Source organism: Schistocerca cancellata, chromosome 7 (assembly GCF_023864275.1).
Source record: "Schistocerca cancellata isolate TAMUIC-IGC-003103 chromosome 7, iqSchCanc2.1, whole genome shotgun sequence".
Classification (NCBI taxonomy): domain Eukaryota; kingdom Metazoa; phylum Arthropoda; class Insecta; order Orthoptera; family Acrididae; genus Schistocerca; species Schistocerca cancellata.
This window is the reverse complement of record NC_064632.1, coordinates 447,009,347-447,030,087: the sequence shown is the minus strand read 5'-3', so window position 1 is coordinate 447,030,087 and position 20,741 is coordinate 447,009,347. Positions and strand designations below refer to the sequence as shown.

The 20,741-nt window shown below is 46.6% G+C and overlaps 1 pseudogene; it reads right to left on the bottom strand.

Annotated features, from left to right (window-relative positions):
• The window catches only part of LOC126092822 (60S ribosomal protein L13a-like), a 154,341-nt pseudogene that overhangs the window by 8,253 nt on the left and 125,347 nt on the right, over positions 1-20,741 (bottom strand).

Sequence of the window (20,741 nt, the reverse complement as noted above, 5' to 3'; positions counted from 1 at the left end):
CTTGTAGTCAGTATTGAGCATCGTGAGCGGTCGAAATTGACGGGTGCTGCCCCTCCCTGCCAATTTCGGTAAGGGTATAAGTATTCCCGCCATGACATGCGATGGGACGTCCGTGTCAGGGCGCAATAACGCATTATACACAACACCCATTGGGTCATCATTAGATCTGCAAATTCACTATAAAATTCGAATGTCAATCCATCTGGTGCAGGGGAGTTTTGCTCCGCACCTTTCATGAGTGCGATCCGTATGTCATCTTCCGTTAGGATTTCAAACAATGTCTCTGCATCCGTAACAGCCACCCCCGTTTGCATATATTGCAAAACGTCTGCTCCTATCCTATCGTTCGTCGGTGTCTCGGTGAATCGGAGGGGGTAATGCTCCAGAAACCCAGCAGCAATGTCCTGTTGTGACGTCAAGGGCGGATCATCACTATCATGGGGCACTGTGATCAAAGTCTGGCCATTATGCGCTTGTCCCCTGGACACAAGATGCATCGACATTGTCCAAACACCGAGCACGGATCGAGAGTCCCTCCAGTCGACGTCTCGTGATCGATAAAATGCACGCCTGAATGCGATGGACTTCCGCTCGACGCTCGGGCGATAAGGCCCTGGAGGACAGGTCACAGACACCATATAGTAATATTCAAGTGTATCTCGGAGCCACCTCGCTTTTTCCTTGCCTTACCATGCCTCTTCGTATCGCCGGTTTTGCACATTCCAGCCACCATTAAAGAACTGTACGGTGCATCGAGAGACGTTGAATGCATGTCTGCCATGCTTCTTCGATCCGCTGGAAACATTCGGTATCCACTAATAAGGATGAATTAAGTTTCCACGAACTACGGCTCCACCATATCTGCTGCTGTGGAAGGCTTAACGTGCATAAATACGCAAAGTGATACGTAAAATCTGTGGGCTAGCAGCCAACACATGATCTCGTCATTCGTCAGAAACATAAATCCGATCCAGTCTCCTAGCCGAGTGGCTAGTAAAACACGTGTAGTTCTCAAGCTACCCATGGATCTTTACCCCCGTATCGATTAGTGTCATATCTCGACAGATAGAATGCAGTGCTGTAACGTTGTTGCTTTATTTTGTGGTGTAAGCGGTGCTGATAGACAATAAAAGCGGGTTAAAAGCTGTGAGCTGTCTGGGGAAGTTAACCTTGCATTACTGAGAAACTGTTTCACCAGGTATCCAGTCTAGCTTACCAAATCCCCAACCAGACTAACATTAATTATAATCTTTTAATAGTCATACGACAACCGATGATATGTATATAAAAAAGAGAATTTAAATAAAAAGAAATAAATCAGTTTATATTTGGAAATTTATTTTAACATTGATCATTGAAATTTCAGCATATTAAACTCGATTCATAACTAAGCTGGTGCCTTATTTAGGATTGTGAAAATGTGAGATTGTAATCTTACGGAATACATCAAATATGCAGCCATACAACACTGCATTCATAAAATAACACACGAAGAACGTTGAAACATATGCAAGAGGAAATTAACCACAACCAACCGATTCAATTTTCACCCAAAGAAGTTACGTTCGTAGCACAATCCTGTCCGTCATGTAATTACCACACACTGGTATACTAAATTCATACTAACTCTCTGTGAAATCTTCCCGAAAAGAATAGCTGAGGGCTACTTTGATGAATACACCACATGCTTCACGTGGTCAACTTGGTTTACACAAAGAGTGTAACTCCACAATAATTTTGATAATTAAAAATAAATTAGATCGAAAAGCAATTTACAAAAGAAAAACCTCGAACTGGTTACTATCGTCTTACTATTAACCTGATGGGTCAAATAATTGTATAAGCACGTGGTACTGGTCTCACAAAGTTCACCCCACGTGGGTTGAACATAAAGAAAAGTTGCTATATTGAAAAATATTGTCAAGACGAGACGTTATAATCTCACGCACATTCGCATTGAAGATTGATGATGCTAGTTAGAGTTACTGATCAACACGTGGTTCCACTTTACTCACAAAGTAGTGACAAAGCAACTACCGGAATATATTCTAAACTTCACACTCGAATTACACTGCGATGCAATTTAAGATAACATTAGATATTTTAGAGCTAAACCTGAAATAAAGGTGATTAAATTTTCAGTTAGGCTGAACTTAAGAAATCCATTGTCCTACGGACTTAGCAGACACGCATTTAGCCGGAGATCTTACCACTTCAGACGCTCGCCGTGGACAGACTGATCTGGTCCCTTCCTGAGGGTGGCTCACAAATACAAACGGAAGTGGCCAGAGGGGCAGCTTCCTATACCAACATGACAAGGGACGGACAGGACCATACTAAGGATAGAAACCTCTTTGCTTTTAGAAAGCGTAGCTACCTGTTCCGACGTTGGTCCTACTGTTCTCTAGCAGACAGGCTTGTCTGCTACCCTCAAGCATGCAACTAGAAATACATTTGGTCATTCATCCTCTCACACAGCAGGGAAGGGGGATGACAGTATCTTATCATATACAGTATATAAAAGGAAGTGGATGTAGGTTCCGTATGAGACTGTGTGACATGAATTACATATAAACTGTGTTTTAAAGTGTAGTAGTGTGACAGATCGTTCTTGTTTATGTGTAAAAGTAACACGTTCCACTACTCAGTCTCCTCCCAGATAGTCAGAAACGCCACAGTAAATTTTGAAGAGGAATTTATGCCGTAAATGACAACAGATTTAAGAAATTAACATAAAAGGAATCCAGCAGAGACCTTTCAGTGCTTACCAGGAAAAAAATTCGGTGTGAGAACACAAATAAAGTCCCCACCTACCAAGATGTGATCATATCTGCCGTTTAATAGGGGCGTAATGTTCTCCGAGCAGAACTGCGCGCGAGCCCGTCGATTGTCAAATCCGGAAGTGCATAGATGTTGACAATACGAATGCCGTTCACGGCCATCGCCATATCGCGGACCGAGGACACACACACCGGAATCTCTTTCCTGACTAATACGGCCGTGCCACGTCCTACGTCTAGAGTCGACCTAGGTAAGTGTTTTAAACACGCACGTCGGGAAAGGCAGCATTACAGGTTTCCTGCACCAGCAGAATATCCACATCTGTGCCCTAAATCATGTCACGGAAAAGCTGCATTTTTGCAAGCGGTCATGCGGTGTTAACGTTCACTGTTCCCACCTTATATACTTTGTCCTTTGTCGTCGTCATGCTCATGCCATGTCACTATAAACTCCAAACGCTTTAATCCACTATTTGTGGTCTGAGGGTTCCTCCGTTGTTTTCGTTCTGTGGTGTGCGTCCTGTAAGTGAGCCGTCATCAAGTGGGGGTGCCAATTCCGGTACCCATTCGACATTGGTCATCAATCCCAGAAAAAACCTCTGCTGCATTTCGATGTCGTTGCCGGAACTCTGTTGCTGACTCCTCCGTCGGCAGTACTGGGTCAGTTTGGAAATTTGTGGTAACGACTATGGGACTAAAATGCTGAGATCATCGGTCCGCAGGCTTACGTACTACTTAATCTAACTTAAACTAACTTATGTTCAGGACAACACACACACCCATGCCCGAGGGATGACTGGAACCTCCGACGGGGGAAGCCGCGTGAATCGTGAAAAGGCGTCTCAAACCGCACGGCACCCCGCTCGGCGTACTGGGTCAGTCGGTATCAATGAAGAGGGACCAACTGAAACGCAGGACATCCTGTCACCATCTGGAGGAATCCTTTCAACGTCCTCTAAAGGCACGTGTCCCGTATCTGTCGTATCTTCAGCTCAGATAACTGACGCGTCCCCTAGGGGAGGTCGTGTCACCCGAGCTATGGCGACGCTTTTTGCTACCCTTCGGCGCTTTGCGCGCCCTGTCCTCTGCCACCATAGGCGACTCATCACGTTCTTTATCAGACGCTCGTTGGTCCGTAGCTGCCGGCACAGTCTCGACCTCCACTTCTACGGCGCGTGCTACTAGTGAGGTTGTAAGAAGGCTATTTAGGTTTTTATGTTGGTAACGCCACGTAGCGCTCTGTATGAAAATCACTGACTGTGCCGTGTGCAGTCTGTGGCTGCTTGGACTCATTGTTGGATTATTCGCTTGTGTAGTTGGGCAGTTGGATGTGAACAGCGCGTAGCGTTGGGCAGTTGGAGGTGAGCCGCCAGCAGTGGTGGATGTAGAGAGAGAGAGATGCCAGAGTTTTGAGAGGCTGGTATAAGCAGACGATCTGGACGTGTGTCCGCCAGCCACGCAGTTGCGTGGGAACTTCTCGCTGCGACGCTTCTCTACGTGAAAGTTGAATGACGCACCGTTGTATGCACTCCTAGCGGATATGTCCTTCTCCACCACAACCATAACATGTCCGCGGCTGGCCACCATAAATCAGAATTGCTCCACATCCTCCAATATATAAATATGGAAGGATATTTTGTTAAGGACGATCCGCACCTGTTGAACGCTGTTTTGCACGGGGCGGGTGCTAAAACTCGCCCAGCGTTCAGCCGTACGACTGAACGTTCCATACGGTCGCAGCGATTCTATAAACATCGATTCTGGCACCCTAAACGGCAGTTCAGAGATCGGAATGACCCTCACTCCCAAACCTGAAGGAAATACTGTTACATCGCTATATCGCCATCAGAGTGTCGAAATTTAAAGCCCAACAGCAGTGGTACTTCTCTCACTGGCAGCTTCATCGGTCATCTTATGTACACTGTGCTGCTCACAACGGATAGGTGTACCCAACTAGGTCTGTAGCAGGTAGACGAACTTCTTCCCCCAAAAAACGCTCTATTTTAAGAGCTTTGGGCCTCTTATGGTCGTTGCCAAACGTAAAGTGGTGCATAATCTTTCTATAATTGTGTGCCATGCCGATCGATTCAGACGACAACACGCTCGAGTATCAGCCGTGTAAACACTTTGTCTTCCACGCGCACCCGCAGTTAGGTCTCATCCGGGCAACTGCCTAATGCAGACTTCTTAGTAGGCAGATGCTCTCACCACGAACCCATCCGGACACATTGGTCATTGCAAATACAGGGTTGTCCATTGATCGTGACCGGACCAAATAACTCACGAAATAAGCATCAAACAAAAAATTGGTTCAAATGGCTCTGAGCACTATGGGACTTAACATCTTAGGTCATCAGTCCCCTTGAACTTAGAACTACTTAAACCTAACTAACCTAAGGACATCACAGACATCCATACCCGTGGCAGGATTCGAACCTGCGACCGTAGCAGTCCCGCAGTTCCGGACTGAAGCGCCTAGAACCGCACGGCCACCGAGGCCGGCATCAAACGAAAAAATTGCAAAGAACGAAACTCGTCTAGCTTGAAGGGGGAAACCAGATGGCGCTATGGTTCACCCGCTACATGGCGCTTCCAAAGGTCAAACGGATATCAACTGCGTTTTTTTTTTTCAATAGGAACCCCCATTTTTTTTACATATTCGTGTAGTACGTAAATAAATATGAATGTTTTAGTTGGGCCACTTTTTTCGCTTTGTGATAAATGGCGCTGTAATAGTCACAAACGTATTAGTACGTGGTATCAGTTAACATTCCGCCAGTGCGGACGGTATTAGCGGCCGGCCAGGGTGGCCGCGCGGTTCTAGGCGCTACAGTCTTGAACCGCCTGACCGCTACGGTCGCAGGTTCAAATCCTACCTCGGGCATGGATGTGTGTATATCCTTAGGTTAGTTAGGTTTAAGTAGTTCTAAGTTCTAGGGGACTGATGACCTTAGAAGTTTGTAACGAAAAAAATGGTTCAAATGGCTCTGAGCACTATGGGACTTAACTTCTCAGGTCATCAGTCCCCTAGAACTTAGAACTACTTAAACCTAACTAACCTAAGGACATCACACACATCCATGCCCGAGGCAGGATTCGAACCTGCGACCGTAGCGCTCGCGCGGTTCCAAACTGTAGCGCCCAGAACCGCTCGACCACTCCGGCCGGCAGTTTGTAACGTCCCCTTAGAACAATTATACACGACTGTGCTTAAACTGACACAATATTTTTAGGGCAACGCAATCTGACTTTCAAAAATCCCTACAAAAGAATGGCCCTGACTAACATTAACCTATACGTTTCACAAATCACTTACCTCACCAAAAATCTTTCTTACTCGAACTACTGCAATACAGCGAGCGCCACTACTGCCAGCTAAATAAAAGATTCAAGCTACGGAAGGCACTAACTTCTGATAGGGATAGTTAGCAAATGAAAGATTTTAATAGAAAACAAACAATGTATTTACCTTAATATCATCAAAAGTCATAATATATGTAATTTCAAAACTCCGCCATTTCCTTCCACACATCCACCACTGCTGGCGGCTCACCTCCAACTGCGCAACACTACGCGCTGTTCACATCCAGCTGCCGCTGCCCAACACTACAACGGCAGACAACAATGCAAACTAGCCACAGACTGCACACAGCACAGCCATGATTTTCATACAGAACGCTACGTAACGTTGCCAATAAGAAAACATAAACAGCCTACTTACAAGTTAAGTCCCATAGTGCTCAGAGCCATTTGAACCATTTGAACGGTGTTTGCTTCGTGATACATTACCCGTGTTAAAAGGGACCGTTTACCAATTGCGGAAGAGGTCGATATCGTGTTGATGTATGGCTATTGTGATCAAAATGCCCAACGGGCGTGTGCTACGTATGCTGCTCGGTATCGTGGAGGACATATTCCAAGTGTCCCGGCCGTTCATCGGACAGTTACGTTATTTGAGGAAACAGGAAGTGTTCAGCCATATGTGAAACGTCAGCCACGACCTGCAGCAAATGATGATGCCCAAGTAGCTGTTTTAGCTGCTGTCGCGGCTAATCCGCACGTCAGTAGCAGACAAACTGCGCGAGAATCGGGAATCTCAAAAACGTCGGTGTTGAGAATGCTACATCAACATCGACTGCACCCGTGCCATATTTCTAGGCACCACGAATTGCGTGGCGACGACTTTTACCGTCGTGTACAGTTCTGCCACTGGGCACAAGAGAAATTTCGGGACGATGACAGATTTTTTGCACGCGTTCTATTTAGCGACGAAGCGTCACTCACCAAAAGCGGTAACGTAAACCGGCTTAATATGCACTATTGAGCAACGGAAAATCCACGATGGTTGCGGCAAATGGAACATCAGCGACCTTGGCGGGTTAATGTATGGTGCGGCATTATGAGAGGAAGGATAATTGGCCCCCATTTCATCGATGACAACCTAAGTGGTGCAATGTATGCTGATCTTCTACGTAATGTTCTACCGATATTACTAGAAGATGTTTCACTGCGTGACAGAATGGCGATGAACTTCCAACATGACGGAATCCGTCACATAGCCTGCGTGCGGTTGAAGCGGTAATGAATAGCATACACTCCTGGAAATGGAAAAAAGAACACATTAACACCGGTGTGTCAGACCCACCATACTTGCTCCGGACACTGCGAGAGGGCTGTACAAGCAATGATCACACGCACGGCACAGCGGACACACCAGGAACCGCGGTGTTGGCCGTCGAATGGCGCTAGCTGCGCAGCATTTGTGCACCGCCGCCGTCAGTGTCAGCCAGTTTGCCGTGGCATACGGAGCTCCATCGCAGTCTTTAACACTGGTAGCATGCCGCGACAGCGTGGACGTGAACCGTATGTGCAGTTGACGGACTTTGAGCGAGGGCGTATAGTGGGCATGCGGGAGGCCGGGTGGACGTACCGCCGAATTGCTCAACACGTGGGGCGTGAGGTCTCCACAGTACATCGATATTGTCGCCAGTGGTCGGCGGAAGGTGCACGTGCCCGTCGACCTGGGACCGGACCGCAGCGACGCACGGATGCACGCCAAGACCGTAGGATCCTACGCAGTGCCGTAGGGGACCGCACCGCCACTTCCCAGCAAATTAGGGACACTGTTGCTCCTGGGGTATCGGCGAGGACCATTCGCAACCGCCTCCATGATGCTCGACTACGGTCCCGCACACCGTTAGGCCGTCTTCCGCTCACGCCCCAACATCGTGCAGCCCGCCTCCAGTGGTGTCGCGACAGGCGTGAATGGAGGGACGAATGGAGACGTGTCGTCTTCAGCGATGAGAGTCGCTTCTGCCTTGGTGCCAATGATGGTCGTATGCGTGTTTGGCGCCGTGCAGGTGAGCGCCACAATCAGGACTGCATACGACCGAGGCACACAGGGCCAACACCCGGCATCATGGTGTGGGGAGCGATCTCCTACACTGGCCGTACACCACTGGTGATCGTCGAGGGGACACTGAATAGTGCACGGTACATCCAAACCGTCATCGAACCCATCGTTCTACCATCCCTAGACCGGCAAGGGAACTTGCTGTTCCAACAGGACAATGCACGTCCGCATATATCCCGTGCCACCCAACGTGCTCTAGAAGGTGTAAGTCAACTACCCTGGCCAGCAAGATCTCCGGATCTGTCCCCCATTGAGCATGTTTGAGACTGGATGAAGCGTCGTCTCACGCGGTCTGCACGTCCAGCACGAACGCTGGTCCAACGGAGGCGCCAGGTGGAAATGGCATGGCAAGCCGTTCCACAGGACTACATCCAGCATCTCTACGATCGTCTCCATGGGAGAATAGCAGCCTGCATTGCTGCGAAAGGTGGATGTACACTGTACTAGTGCCGACATTGTGCATGCTCTGTTGCTTGTGTCTATGTGCCTGTGGTTCTGTCAGTGTGATCATGTGATGTATCTGACCCCAGGAATGTGTCAAAAAAGTTTCCCCTTCCTGGGACAATGAATTCACGGTGTTCTTATTTCAATTTCCAGGAGTGTATTTCATGACAGGTGGATTGGTCGTCGAAGCACCATAACGCGGCCCGCACGTTCACCGGATCTGACGTCCCCGGATTTCCTTCTGTGGGGTAAGTTGTAGGATATCTGCTATCACGATCCACCGACAGCGCCTGACAACATGCGTCAGCGCATTGTCAATGCATGTGCGAACATTACGGAAGGCGAACTACTCGCTGTTGATAGGAATGTCGTTACACGTATTGCCAAATGCATTGAGGTTGACGGACATCATTTTGAGCATTTATTACATTAATGTATTTACAGCGCTGTAACAGCATGCGTTCTCAGAAATGATAAGTTCAGAAAGGTACATGTATCCCATTGGAACAACCGAAATAAAATGTTGAAACGTACCTACGTTCTGCATTTTAATTTAAAAAACCTACCTGTTACCAACTGTTCGTCTAAAATTGTGTGCCATATGTTTGTGACTATTACAGCGCCATCTATCACAAAGTGAGAAAAGTGGTCCAAGTAAAACATTCATATTTCTTTAAGTACTACACGAATATGTAATAAAAATGGGGGTTCCTGTTTAAAAAACACGCAGTTGATATCCGTTTGACCTAAGGCAGCGCCATCTAGCGGGCCAACCATAGCGCCATCTGGTTTCCCCCTTCAAGCTAGACAAGTTTCGTTGTTAGTAGTTTTCTCTTTTGACGCTTATTTCGTGAGATATTTGGCCCGGTCACGTTCATTGAACCACCCTGTATATACCTTAGCACGCCTCACGTCAAATTCAAATTCTCAACTTATCCACACACCACCAATGTAGTGACGGTCTCGAATACCAGTCTGGCACAAATTTTCAACTTCCACCACTGATTTCAATCAGAGTCCGTTCGCAGCCACTGTATGTAATTCCTTTGTATCGCAAATCATAATGTCTGCTAGATCAGCACCGTGCCTGTTCTTTCGGACATGTCCGAAAGAACAGGCTTCTTTCGGACATGTCCGAAAGAACAGGCTTCTTTCGGACATGTCCGAAAGAACAGGCACCACAGATGTACGTAATTCAGAAACATTGTGGTTCGTCGTCTAGAAAAGAAATGTGAAACTGTCAAGACAAGTTATTATACGTAAGTGACTGGAAGATTTCGATAACTATGTTAGGTATGATGTGTACTGATGTCTGTTTAATAACAACCGAGGAGAATGTGGTACCGCAGAAGATCAGTTATAGGTAGATTTCTACTGAGGAGCCGGCCGGTTTGGCAGAGCTGTTCTAGGCGCTTCAATTTGGAACCACGCGACCGCTACTGTCGCAGGTTCGAATCCTGCCTCGGGTATGGATGTTTGTGATGTCCTTAGGTCAGTTAGGTTTAAGTAGTTCTAAGTTCTAGGGGACTGATGGCCTCAGATGTTAAGCCCCATAGTGCCCAGAGCCTTTTCTACTGAGGAACATACGTTGGTTCTTCTGCCATCGGATCTGGAACAGGATATTCGTGAACCGAGAACGGGCGTGTTGGCTGGGACCAGGTTACCGGCCAGCATAGGCGAGCTGCCGCGCGCTGGCTTTAGGGACGAGAGCGTACAGTACAAAGCATGATCTGGCGGCCGCGGGCCCGCGAACCCGGCCGCCACGATAGCTGAGGGGCCGGCCGGCAAGTTACTGCGCACGCGCACTGCGCGGGCCGGCCTTTCAAGTCGCCGCCGCTAATTAAAATATTTATTTATTGGCGGCGCGCGCGCGGGTAATTAGCGTCGTTAGGCGGCGCCGTGCTTTACCGCGTGGGGAGCCGCGTCACTCAGCCGAGGCACGGCCCGCGGGCACCAGCCGACCCGCGACTCGGTACACAGCGGAGAGCGGAGGGCGGCCGCGCCGTTCCCACATCTCCTCGCTCTCATCCCAGGGATTCCGTTGCGTCGTTGAAAGTCTCACTCGCGTCCGTGGCTGGTGCCGACGGACTCCTAGCAGTTTTCAGCTCGTCCCCGGTGTCGGATTGAGGCACGAGCGACGAAAGTGGTCACTTGGCTGAGAGGGCCCCGTCCTCCCCCAAATGTGCCCAGGTGCAAAATCTGTATACAGCATCTGCCGTAATTAGTAATAAAAACTGACATGGGTGAAACTACACTCTAACAAAAATAAACACACCTACATTATATACTAGCCGGCCGAAGTGGCCGTGCGGTTCTAGGCGCTGCAGTCTGGAACCGCGAGACCGCTACGGTCGCAGGTTCGAATCCTGCCTCGGGCATGGATGTGTGTGATGGCCCTATGTTAGTTAGGTTTAGCTAGTTCTAAGTTCTAGGGGACTAATGAGCTCAGAAGTTGAGTCCCATAGCGCTCAGAGCCATTTGAACCATTATATACTCCGAAAGCCACCGTACGGTGCGTGGCGGAGGGTACTCTCTACCACTGCTAGTCACTTCCTTTTCTGTTCCCCTTGCAAGTAGGGCGAGGGAGAAACGACCGTCTATGCGCCTCCGTAAGAGCCCTAATCTCTCTAAGCTTATCTTTACGGTCCTTACGCGAAATGTACGTTGGCGGCAGTAGAATCGTTCCGGTTTTCTAAATTTTCTCCGTAGTGTTCCTCGAAAAGAATGTCATTTTCCCTCCAGTGGTTCCCATTTGAGTTTCTGAAGCATCTCAGTAACACTTGCGTGTTGTTCGAAGCCTGCCGGTGTGGTCGAGCGGTTCTAGGCGCTACAGTCTGGAGCCGCGTGACCGCTATGGTCGCAGGTTCGAATCCTGCCTCGGGCATGGATGTGTGTGATGTCCTTAGGTTAGTAAGGTTTAAGTAGTTCTAAGTTCTAGGGAACTGGTGACCTCAGATCTTAAGTCCCACAGTGCTCAGAGCCATTTGAACCATTTTGTTGTTCGAACATACCGGTAACACATCTAGCAGCCCACCTCTGAATTGCTTCGATGTCTTCATTTAATCTGACCTGGTGCGCATCCCAAATACTTGAACAGTAGTCAGGAATGGGTCGTAGTACTGTCCTACATGCGGCCTCATTTACAGTTGAAGCACACTTTTCCAAAATTCTCCTAATAAACCGATGTCGATGTCTTCCCTTCTACAATTCTTAAATGCTCATTCCATTTCATATCGCCTTGCAACGTTAATCTAGATATTTAATCGACTTGTCTTTGTCAGGGACCACACTATTAGTACCGCATTCGAACATCTGCATTAACTTACATTTTTCTAGGTTCAGAGCAAGCTCTTATCCATCACATCAATTTTGCCTAAAGCATCTTGTATAGTCCTACGTCACTCAACGACGACACCTTCCCATAGGCTACAGCATCATCAGCAAACAGCCCCAAACTGTTGCTTACCCTGTCCACCAGATCATTTATGTATAACGGATATTCGAAAGTTTCCATTACAAACGACTGAGGCTTTTAGTGGGGAGTGAGTAGATAATATTTTGAACTAGAACCAATGTCCAGAAGCCTTTCGTTCCCGTGCTACAACCATTTGACAACACGTTGGTACCGATACCACTTTTACACGTAATTGATTAGGAATAACGCAGTACTTGTTTTACAGTTCCACTCTTTAATGGTCAAAGAAAATGCTCGTATTCTTGTTCACGGGTTCTCATCAACGTGATGCAGGACAGCTTCATCCATCTTGGCTGTGCAGCCCCTCCATGGAGCACCATAGCCACGCATGTTGACAGTGAAGGTACCCCTTTTTGATGTCGATGCGTAGTAGTGGTGATAAGGGTACGCTATGGAGTCCGACGTGGAGAACGATCTTGGTAAAGGCGACAAGCAGCTCTTCGTGTACTTCGCCGTTCAGAAGGATCATGTCGGTGTATTCTGCAAACGCGTACTCAACAACGTTTCTCTAACACTCTCAAGCACGTGAATGAGGCTCGAATTAGGTCAAAGGATATCAGCCGATCCGACGTAAACACCTCCGACCATGATTACCCTGTTGGGTACCCATCTAGCAAACATGCTTTCAAAGGGTAATATCACGGAAATGATACGTTTCGAGGCATGGGTTCCTGTGCAAAGTATTCTGTGCTCACTCCCGTGTACAGGTCTTACAAGTCATGCAACAGATATTTCCAAACACCCTGTATAGAAAATAAGAGCGATCCTGTCACCAAGCGAGGTTGCGCAGTGGTTAGCTCACTGGACGACGGTTCAAATCCGCGTCCGGCCATCCTGATTTAGGTTTTCCGTGATTTCCCTAAATCACTTCAGCAAATCCAAGGATGGTTTCTTTGAAAGGGCACGGCCGACTTCCTCCCACATCCTTTCCTAATCCGATGGGAGCGACGATCTCGCTGTTGGTCTCCTCCGCCAAATCAGCCAACCAACCTGTCACACTTCCCAGGGACGCTCCTGACGATTCCCTTGCCTCTGATCAACACTCGCCGCCGAGGGCAACGTACTGGGTTCAGTTACGTAGGAAGCCTTCGAGCCACTCACATATCTGCGAAACTATGCCGTATGCTGGGTACCTTTGTTATAACTCGGCAGTGTGGTACTGTGTGAAATGTCTTACGAAGCCCTAGGAATGGTTCGCAGGACCTCATGTGAGAATGTGGGCAAGCTGAGCTTCATACAAGTATTGCTCTCTACAACTGTGCTGATTTATGGCAAAAAATGTCGCCTCTCAAGGAAAGTTATCGTATTCTAACTCATAATATGTTCAAGAATTCTGCAGCAGCCCAATGTTAAGGATATATCTGTTATTTTGTAGTCCGTTCTTTTACCATTCTTATATCCAGGAGTCACCTGCGCTTTCTCCCAGTATGTTAGGACCTTGTGCTGGGCGAGAGAAGCTAAGTAAGGACTGGAGATAACTGATAATATTTATTTTCAGAAAGAAAGCAAATTTATTTCAAACGTAAGCTTTTCAATGAAATCTCCATCTAATGAGGCTCGTATTTTACCAAAGCATCATATTTCACAAAAGCACTATCTTAACAAGAAATACATGACGACACCTTAGGCAGTTAAGCAGTCTTAGGTATATTTTACAAGTGGATGTAATATTAGACCATTTTTTTTTCCATGAAAAATAAAACAATTTGTCAATTGTGAAATTATATAGTTCCAATATCAAACCAAAAATTAACAGATATCTAATATTTTCATTCCATCTACTCAGTTTAATAGATACTTTTTATTAAAGCTATAACGACACCAAGATTCTGTTCTTTGTGCTTTGACAATAAGTTTCTAAACTTTTCATAAATTACAGTACCTAGTTCGGAAATTAATTGCATTTACTTTAATATTTAGCACTGGATAAAATTCAGAAATATGTTTGTTAGGAGGAGTGTGTATGTAGTATGTATTTTAAAAGAAAAAGCAAGATCTCTAGGTTTATATCTATTATTAAAGGTCGTACAGACAGCCCGAGGAAAGGCAACAAGTGCCTGAGAGAGGAGGTGGGGATGGCAGAAGGGGAGAGTGGAGGGACAGGAGGGAACGTGTGCCAAATTGTGTGTCTCTTGCATGGGAACACGTTTCCGAACCAGTCCTGAGTGCATTGTAACGGGCATGTTTAATCTTCTTGAATGAATGCACAACAACCTCCACCGTCGTCCTCTCGAATGCGAGTCCAGTGTGCTAACCACTGCACCACCTCAATCGGTAGTCTATTGCGACGGAGAGACCAGCGATCTCGAGGGTGACAGAGTAGAACTCAGAAAGTTCTAAAGAACGATTCTTTCACTATAGTTGCAGTAATTTACATATTTCAAGAAGATTTCAGTCGAAGACCAATGGGTGAAGTTCAAGGGAGAAAGAAACAATTAGAAGTGGGAACATTTTTTTCAAGTTCTTCGCAGAGGACACCGGCAGGAAGAAGAAGCCGAAGATACACCAAACAATCCAGAACCAGAAACTGTCAGTTTAATAGATGCCGTTGCACTGAGATTTCTTCGAGCAGTGAACAGAACTATTCTGCGTTATCCAGTCAGAAAAATGAGCGTGAAATTTACTCTTTCTATGGTCTGTTTTACAGGCGAAGACTGGTCGATATCCGAGTAGTATCGTGATTTGGACTGTGAACTGTTTCAAAAGTGAGCTTTACAGTGTAAGGGCCTGAGCTACCATTAATTCCAAAGGGAAATTAATAGACATACGATCGTGCAGTCGAAATAGTTTCTTTGAAAATTTTGCAGTGTGTGCAGCTACTGATTTTTATAACTGATGAACAGACCATCGCCATTTTGCTGTGGTCCAGCATCGCCACGGCAGCGAAATACACTCCTGGAAATTGAAATAAGAACACCGTGAATTCATTGTCCCAGGAAGGGGAAACTTTATTGACACATTCCTGGGGTCAGATACATCACATGATCACACTGACAGAACCACAGGCACATAGACACAGGCAACAGAGCATGCACAATGTCGGCACTAGTACAGTGTATATCCACCTTTCGCAGCAATGCAGGCTGCTATTCTCCCATGGAGACGATCGTAGAGATGCTGGATGTAGTCCTGTGGAACGGCTTGCCATGCCATTTCCACCTGGCGCCTCAGTTGGACCAGCGTTCGTGCTGGACGTGCAGACCGCGTGAGACGACGCTTCATCCAGTCCCAAACATGCTCGATGAGGGACAGATCCGGAGATCTTGCTGGCCAGGGTAGTTGACTTACACCTTCTAGAGCACGTTGGGTGGCACGGGATACATGCGGACGTGCATTGTCCTGTTGGAACAGCAAGTTCCCTTGCCGGTCTAGGAATGGTAGAACGATGGGTTCGATGACGGTTTGGCTGTACCGTGCACTATTCAGTGTCCCTCGACGATCACCAGTGGTGTACGGCCAGTGTAGGAGATCGCTCCCCACACCATGATGCCGGGTGTTGGCCCTGTGTGCCTCGGTCGTATGCAGTCCTGATTGTGGCGCTCACCTGCACGGCGCCAAACACGCATACGACCATCATTGGCACCAAGGCAGAAGCGACTCTCATCGCTGAAGACGACACGTCTCCATTCGTCCCTCCATTCACGCCTGTCGCGACACCACTGGAGACGGGCTGCACGATGTTGGGGCGTGAGCGGAAGACGGCCTAACGGTGTGCGGGACCGTAGCCCAGCTTCATGGAGACGGTTGCGAATGGTCCTCGCCGATACCCCAGGAGCAACAGTGTCCCTAATTTGCTGGGAAGTGGCGGTGCGGTCCCCTACGGCACTGCGTAGGATCCTACGGTCTTGGCGTGCATCCGTGCGTCGCTGCGGTCCGGTCCCAGGTCGACGGGCACGTGCACCTTCCGCCGACCACTGGCGACAACATCTATGTACTGTGGAGACCTCACGCCCCACGTGTTGAGCAATTCGGCGGTACGTCCACCCGGCCTCCCGCATGCCCACTATACGCCCTCGCTCAAAGTCCGTCAACTGCACATACGGTTCACGTCCACGCTGTCGCGGCATGCTACCAATGTTAACGACTGCGATGGAGCTCCGTATTCCACGGCAAACTGGCTGACACTGACGGCGGCGGTGCACAAATGCTGCGCAGCTAGCGCCATTCGACGGCCAACACCGCGGTTCCTGGTGTGTCCGCTGTGCCGTGCGTGTGATCATTGCTTGTACAGCCCTGTCGCAGTGTCCGGAGCAAGTATGGTGGGTCTGACACACCGGTGTCAATGTGTTCTTTTTTCCATTTCCAGGAGTGTACTTCCTCCAATGCTGCGCTTCTCCACATGAGTCATATCCGTCATACAGTGATTCTCATTTAGCCGCGATCTTCGCTGTTATTTCATGAAGAGAACTTCGACAAACTTTTCAATTAAAATGATTCGACAAACTTTTTAAAAAAATGTTCAAATGTGTGTGGAATCTTATGGGACTTGACTGCTAAGGTCATCAGTCCGTAAGCTTACACACTTCTTAACCTGAATTATCCTAAGGACAAATACACACTCCCATGCCAGAGGGAGGACTCGAACCTCCGCCGGGACCAGCCACACAGTCCATGAGCGCGTCAACAAACCTTTAAATTACAGTGAATAAAGACAGGGTAGCATCGTTAGCATTTTCTTAATATATAGTACATCAATTACTTTAAAGGTAATAGAATTCTCTCCCATAGTTAGAATGATTAAATATAAACTAATTTTGATCTTAAATGTCAATTAGGAGCCTTATCATTCAGTGTACCGAGAGTCATTTCATACAGCTGTAACACACTCTTGTTAAGCTTAGCACTCCCGTAAGCGATTGATATTTACACCACTAGTCAACATCTTGCTGTTACGTTCGATCTCAATGTCTTACACAACACAGAGCAGCTAAAACACATCTGTAGTACATTTCTGTTCACTTGTTCTTTGCATAACAATTGCATCAAACATAATCGAGGTAATTTTCCACGTATCGGTTTACCTTAATAAACAGTTAACTTCACAGGAGTGAATTTTACAACAGACCTTCTGGTACATACATCTGTGTGTGTATAGATGTTTGTATCTGTTGTTTTGTAAGAGTTATCGTGAGTGCGTTGTCTAATTCGTCTCAGTCTAGTATAACAGGAAAGCTAGCCACAAGACGATCTCAGGAATTTATTTGGTCAGATCAGAAGCATTCTGTGTCAGGCCGAGTCTGTCGAAGTGGCGTGGTTCTTCAAGTTAAGTTTGGGCAGGAAGGAGTTACTGCAACCACGTTGTGTACTAAGGAATTAAGCACTTGTGACATTATAGTGAATTCTTCCTATTGGAGCATCATAGACTTTGTGCAATTCTCTGATACTTACCAGTCAAGAAGTTTATTCCAGCTCTCTGACAGCGCGGTCGTGCTGCTAAGTTCGCCTTGTGAGAGATGCTTACGTTTCGCGGAGTGTGGCGGCTCATACTCTTCGTATTCTTGTAAGTATTCTTATATACCCATATTGTCGTCCCCACAGAGAAGTGCTGAGTAATGTACGCCGGAATTGTGAGTGATTTCTTAGCCACACGTCTGCGGCGGTTGTGCAACTCTGTTAATCTCATAAATAGCCGATCTCTCTTACGCTGGTCAGGTCACACAGTCAGCACTGTAAATCTGCCCTCAGGGTGCACCGACGAACATTCCGCTGCCGGCGACGTCTAAAACTCATAGTGAGACCCAGCAGGGTAAACCGCCAACCCCTAACCTGCAGTTTCTACAACAAAAGGAGCTACAGCACTAACAGAACAGCAGCTTCTGTACCAGCATCAACTATAGTTTCAGCAGCAACCACCATCCCAGCAGCAACAGTTCCAGCTGCTGCAGCTACAACAATTATAACAACAACAGAAGCATCATCAGCTATATAAGGACAGTCAGCAAGTTAGCCATCGCTATTACCTTAATAGCACTTGTAGGTAGGTGATGCATCTGAATATGAGCAGAAGTTAAACGGTCCCCTTAGTAAAGGGCTATGTGTTCATCCTAATATTACTCCGGACTCTGATATGCAAGAGATACCGGGTTCGCATCTCCTCCCTTCTACTGGCGGCACAAAGCAAACAAACCAGACCACACTGACGATGCGGTTGCGCGTCCGAGTGTCAGCAATTGATACAGTCGATATGGTATTTAACAATCATATAAAACCGTTCACTCGACGAAAGATCCGTACCCACAGACTGGAAAGTTGTACAGGTCACAACAATGTTCAAGAAAGATATATTTGGAATAATCCATCAAATTACAGGCCCATAACATTAACGTCGATATGCAGCAAGATTTTTGAACGTATATTGTGTTCGAACATTATGAACTACCTCGAAGAAAACAGTCTATTGACACACAGTCAACTCGGATTTAGAAAACATCGTTCTTGTGAAACACAACTAGCTCTTTACTCTCACGAAGTGTTGAGTGCTATTGACAATGGATTTCAAATTGATTCCGTATTTCTGGGTTTCCGTAAGGCTTTTGACACTGTACCACACAAGCAGCTGTAATCAAACTGCGTGTTTATGCAATATCGTCCCAGTTATGTGACTGGATTCGTGATTTCCTGTCAGAGAGGTCACAGTGTGTAGTAAGTGACGGAAAGTCATCGAGTAAAACAGAAGTAATTTCTGGCGTTCCCCAAGGTAGTGTATAGACCCTTTTGCTGTTCTTGTTTGAGAGACAATCTGAGAAGCGGTCTTAGGTTGTTTGCAGATGACGCTGTCGTTTATCTACTAGTAAAGTCAAAAATGGCTCTGAGCACTATGGGACTTAACATCTGAGGTCATCAGTCCCCTAGAACTTAGAACTACTTAAACCTAACTAACCTAATGACATCACACACATCCATGCCCGAGGCAGGATTCGAACCCGCGACCGTAGCGGTCGCGCGGTTCCAGACTGAAGCGCCTAGAACCGCTCGGCCACACTGGCCGGCACACTAGTAAAGTCATCAGAAGAGCAAAAGAAATTATAAAACGATTTAGAAAAGATATCTGTATGGTGCGAAAATTGGCATTTGACTCTAAATAACGAAAAGTATGGTGTCAGCCACATGAGTGCTAAGAGGAATCCGTTAAACTTATGTTACACGATAAATTAGTCAAATGGAAAGACCGTAAATTCAACTAAATACCTGGCCATTACAATTACGAAGAACTTAAATTGGAAGAAGTCACAGAAAATGTTGTGGGAAAGGCTAACTAAGGACGGCGTTTTATTGGCAGGACATTTACAAAATGTAACAGATCTACTAAGGAGACTGCCTACACTACGCTTATCTGTCCTGTTTTAGAATACCGCTGCGCGGTGTGGGATCCTAACCAGATAAGGACTGACGGAGTACAATGAAAAAGTTCAAAGAAGGGCAGCACGTTTTGTATTATCGCGAAATAGGGGAGCGAGTGTCACTGAAATGATACAGGATTCAGGATGGATATCATTAAAACAAAGGCGTTTTTCATCTTCGCACTAAATTTCGATCACCAACTTTCTCCTCCGAATGAGAAAATATTTTGTTGACCCCCACCTACATAGGGAGAAACGACCATCATTAAAAATAAGGGAAATCAGAGCTCGCTCGGGAAGATACAGGTGCTCGTTTTCTTCGCCCGGTGTACGAGACTGCGAAGGTGCTTCGATGAACCCTCTGCCAGGCACTTAAATGTGATTTGCAGAGTATTCATGTAGCTGTAGATGATGCAGGTCCATACGTTATCTTTGTGGAGATCTTGGATAAGAAAATTGGCAAACTCCACTTACGTCGGCGAGTACGTTGCGCTCAAGCAATCCTGTACATGAAATTGGTTGCGAGGGGTTGCCCCTCTCCATTAATGTAACTGCTTCACTTCACCGGCTTAATGTATACAATTTTCTCGCGAACTATTTAAAAGGCGCCGGCATCTAGTTTCACATCATACTTTTCTGTGGAGCTCGTCCTCACATGGAATCAGACCGGATCGAAAACTGGATCGTAATTTTGTGCTTTTACCTTCCATTAAGAACTTATGTTCGTACTTCAAACTTTCATCATTGTTCTATTCTGAATTCTACAGTTGTGTTAACTTGGCACTATTGTAACAACTGCGGACGGTATGATGTCGTCACTTTGAGTTTTTATTTTACATTAAGAACCTATTCGTCCGTCAAACTGTAAGTATTGTTCTACTGTGAAATTTGCAGTTATGTTAACATGGGGCCGTTGTAACTACCGCAGGCCATTGTTGCCCAAAGACAAAATAAATACAATTACTAGTTTCAGTAACAGGCATTGTCATTTATCCCAGCGAATTCATACTTGATAAATTTTTTTAACTGTTTTAGCTAATGCAGTAGCCGTAGTAACAGTGATAGCTGAAGTCAGTCGAGAAGGTCACAGAGAAGAAGTAAATTAAGACTGTTTTAGAGCCAACAATTTATGCCGCATATTGCACCACTGAATCACCAGAATACATTTATCAACGAGCCCAAATTAGTTATCGTCAAATCTACATAAACCAGTCTTAAGAAGAGTCGACAACATAGCCTGGACCCGTAAAACATGGCAGAAATTATCACACCACGCAACAACCAGCTTT